A 4,394-nucleotide genomic window follows, 5' to 3' on the forward strand; every position below is an offset into this window, starting at 1 on the left:
GTTGGGCAGACAAGATCTTCCCTTAACAAATCCATGCTGACTATCCTTGATTAATCTGTGCCTTTCGAAGTAACATTTTATCCTGTCTCTCAGAATAGATTCCAATAATTTGCCCACTACTGATGTTAGACTGACTGGCCTGTAATTATTTGGTCTCCCTCACTCCCTTTTTAAACAAAGGTACAAGGTTAGCCGTCCTCCAATCCTCCATTAGCACACCTGTATCCAGTGAGGTCTGGAAAATGATGATCAGCCCTTCTGCTATTTCCTCTCTTGCTTCTTTTTAACAGCCTGAGGTGCATTCCATCCGGCCCTCGTGATTTATCAACTTTCATATGGACTAATCCCATTAATATGTCCTCTCTCCCTCTGTATGGATCACATCCATACTTCACACCCCTCTTCCTTATCTACAATATATGCATCTTCCCCCTCTTTTGTGAAGACAGATGCAAAGTATTTATTCAGAACAATGCCAGCATCTTCTGCTCTACACATAGGTTACCTTTTTGGTCTTTTCTGTGCCCTACTCTTTCCTTCGTTATCCTTTTTCTGTTAATGTATTGATAAAACATCTTTGTGCGAACCTTGATTTTGATTGCCAATATTCTTTCATGCCCTCTCTTAGCTTTCCTAATTTCAATGTTGATTTCCCCCCTCTACATTCTATACTCCTCTCGGCTTTCTGTAGTATTCAGTTCTCTGAGTCGGGCATAAGCTTTCCGTTACTGCCTTATAATACCCATAAACTCCTTGACATCCATGGGGCTCTGGATTTGGCCTTCCCACCCTTTTTTTTGTGGGAACATGTTGACTCTGAACCCCTGGAATCTCCCCTTTGAATTCTTCCCACTGCTCTGACACTGATTTACCTTCAAATACCTGTTTCCAGTCCACTTTCAGTAAATCACTCCTCAGCTTAGTAAAGTTGTCCTTGCCCCAATTGAGAACTCTAACTCCTGTTCTGTCCTTGTCCTTTCCATAATTATATTAAAACTGACTGAATTATGATCACTACCACCAAAATGCTGTCCCACTGCCGCTCCTTCCACCTGCCCCTCTTCATTTCCTAAAACTAAGTCTAATACTTCACCCTCTCTTGTTGGACTTGCTACATATTGGCTAAAAAAGTTCTCCTGAATGCACCTCAAGAATTCTGCTCCCTCAATTCCCTCTACACAAAAAGTATCCCAGTTAATGTTTGGGTGGTACAAATCCCCCACTGTTACTGCCCTATTGTTCTTGCACTTCTCAGAGATTTCCCTACATATCTGCTCTTCCATCTCCCTCTGACTGTTTAGGGGTCTATAGTACACTCCCAGCAGTGTGATTGCCTCTTTTTTGTTCCTCAGCTCAATCTATACGGTCTCATTTGATAAACCTTCCAACATATCATCCCTCCTCACAGCTGTAATAGTTTCTTTGACCAAAATTGCCACTCCCCCTCCTTTTTTATCCCCTTCCCTCTCACGTCTGAAAACCCTGTAACCAGGAAGATTGAGCTGCAATGCCTGTCCCTCCTTTAGCCATGTTTCTGTAATAGCTATGATATCATACTGCCATGTGTCTAACTGTGCCCTGAGCTCATCTGCTTCATTTGCTATACTCCTTGCATTGATTTAGATATCCTTGAGCACTGCCAACATTTTTTGTTTTGAATTTTCTAATCAGTGTTTCCTCTCTCTTCCAGACTCCATTAATTTTCTGCCTTCCATTTTCATTTCTGATCTGACTCTACCTTCCAGTCCCCATCTCCCTGCCAAACTAGTTTAAACCCTCCCCAACAGCACTAGCAAAACATCCTGCAAGGAACTCCGTCCTGGCTCGGTTCAGGTGCAACCCGTCCAACCTGTCCCAAAAATCGAAAGTCCTCCCTCCTGCACTATTTTTCCAGCCACACGTTCATCTGTCTTATCCATCTATTCCTGTACATTCATCTGTCTTATCCATCTATTCCTGTACTCACTTGCACGTGGCACTGGGAGTAATCCGGAGATTATTACTTTTGATGTCCTGCTTGCTAATTTCTTACCTCACTCCCTAAGTTCTGACTGCAGCACAACATCCTTATATCTACCTATGTTGTTGGTTCTGATGTGGACTACCACTGCTGGCTGTTCACCCTCCCGCTTCAGGGTGCTCTGCAACTGCTCAATGACATCCTTGACCCTGGCACCAGGGAGCCAACACTCCATTCCTGGATTCACGTCTGTGGCCATAGAAACACCTGATTGTTCCCTTGACGATTGAATCACCTATCACTATGGCTTTTCCAGTCTTCCCTGTACTCCCCTTTGCTGCTGAGTCACCCATGGTGTCATGGACTTGGCTCCGGCTGCACTCCCCAGGTGAAGCATCATTGTCCTCTGTATTCAGAACTGAATACCTGCTGGAGAGTGAGACGCACTCGGGGTGTCCTGCACTACCTGCCTGATTCTTTTTGACTGCCTGGTGGTCACCCATTCCCTCTCTCCCTGCATACTCTTAAGCTGTGGGGTGACCACATCTATAAACGTGTTATCTATGTACAAAGAACAAGCAACAGTGCAGCACAGGAACAGGCCATTCGGCCCTCCAAGCCTGCGCCGATCTTGATGCCTGTCTAAACTAAAACCTTCTGCACTTCAGGGGACCATATCCCTCTCTTCCTATCCTATTCATGTATTTGTCAAGATGCCTCTTAAACGTTGCTATCTTCCCTGCTTCCACCACCTTCCCCGGCAGCAAGTTCCAGGCACTCACCACCCTCTGTGTAAAGAACTTGCCTCGCACATCCCCTCTAAACTTTGCTCCTCTTGCCTTAAACCTATGTCCCCTCGTAACTGACTCTGCCGCCCTGTGAAAAAGCTTCTGACTATCCACTCTGTCTCTGCCACTCATAACTTTGTCAACCTCTATCATGTCGCCCCTCCACCTCCATTCTCAGTTTTGGGAAAAATAGAGTATATGACTGTATCAGTAAGTAGGAAAAGTTAAAATATGTTGTGACCAGTGGAGACGTGTGATGAGAATAAACAGATCCTCCTCTGATTTCAACTACACAAGCATTTGTGATTTGGCTCTGTAGCTTAGTTGGTTAAAGCACCTGTCTAGTAAACAGAAGAGCCTGGGTTCAACTCCCAGCAGAGCCTTATTTCACATTTGTGATATGCTTTAGAAGTTTCCTTGTCAATCATTTATATCTCTGTGTTGTGAACTTGAACTTGGAATTCAAATTACATGATGAATTTCAGTCACAGGAGAAAACAGCCTTTGTGAAGGATGTGAGTTGGGAATGGCTGTTCCTCCTTGTCCAGAAATTCAGTGCTGATACGCCAAAGGCAACTTCTTTGATACAAATTTGTTCACGGTTACATTCAATCTGGAAAACAGCTCGACATTAAGCTCACTGAAGGAAAGTGTGACTGCGTTGTATGTTTCAGAGTGTTTGTGTCGTTATGTGTTGCTTTTAACCGAGACTGGGGACATGACACGAGTGGGAAGGTTGATCCGAGGTTTGGAATATTTGTCAATCAGGAACAAGAAAAATCAAAGGAACCAAATAAGAAAACCTATGTCTCGTGGGTATTGAGAGACGGTGAGAAGATACTAAACTTTGTTCCATTCAATCCGGCTGCGATGAACTTTGAATTTTTCCGCCTTTTATAAACATTATTTGAAGGGTCTCTGTAACAATGTTCAGTGTTGAGGAGAGTGGGGTCTGGGTGAGCAGCTGCTGAGTGTGACAGGGTCAAGACTGGATGCAGGAAGTTCTCTGACACTCTCTCTCCCTCTCTCTCTCTGATGGCTTTGAGTTGATTTTCAAGTGTTTGAATAAATGAAGGAAGTTCCCTCCACCCATTTGTTTGGACAGACAGTGTAGTATAAGGATGTAAAGGGTTAATGCTGAAGATAGTGGGATCAACCCCTCCCACTGTCAGAGTGATGATGTAACAGTCACATGAGATGAGGTTTGGGAGAAGAGAGAGCAGCACCAAGGATGCTAGCTTAAGAGGTTTGATGAATGTGTATATAGTATTGTGTAAATTAGAAAAGAGTTCTTAGTTCTTTCAGCAGGAAATGTGTCCAGAAAATATTCAGGAGTCGGAATGCAGATATTAACTCCAAGTGACAGTTCTGGGTTCATTTAACAAAAAAAAGGTCGCGAATAATATTGCTCACTGATTGAAATCCCCCAGTGAGGAGACAGTTAAACAGGTGATCTGTTGGGGCATCCTTCGATCCAAGGTTTCGGCAGCATTTAATCTCCCTTTTTGGTGAAATTCTCTGTTATTTGCATCTTTTTTTAATCAGCTTTCATGGGTGAGTGAAAAACTCAAAAAAACTTAACAGTTCCATTCTTCCTTCTTCCCATCAGTTTCTCTTTTCTGTCTCAGATCAATATAATGATGAGA

The 4,394-nt window shown here is 43.5% G+C and overlaps 1 non-coding gene across 1 annotated transcript; it reads left to right on the plus strand.

The window, feature by feature from the left end:
• Nucleotides 1–3,057: 3,057 nt before the first annotated feature.
• trnat-agu (transfer RNA threonine (anticodon AGU)) lies at nucleotides 3,058–3,131 on the plus strand. Its single transcript has one exon. It is a non-coding gene; the product is annotated as a tRNA-Thr (tRNA).
• The last annotated feature ends 1,263 nt before the right edge of the window (nucleotides 3,132–4,394 follow it).

The sequence above is a fragment of the Heterodontus francisci genome, chromosome 35 (genome assembly GCF_036365525.1).
Source record: "Heterodontus francisci isolate sHetFra1 chromosome 35, sHetFra1.hap1, whole genome shotgun sequence".
In the NCBI taxonomy this organism is placed as follows: Eukaryota; Metazoa; Chordata; class Chondrichthyes; order Heterodontiformes; family Heterodontidae; genus Heterodontus; species Heterodontus francisci.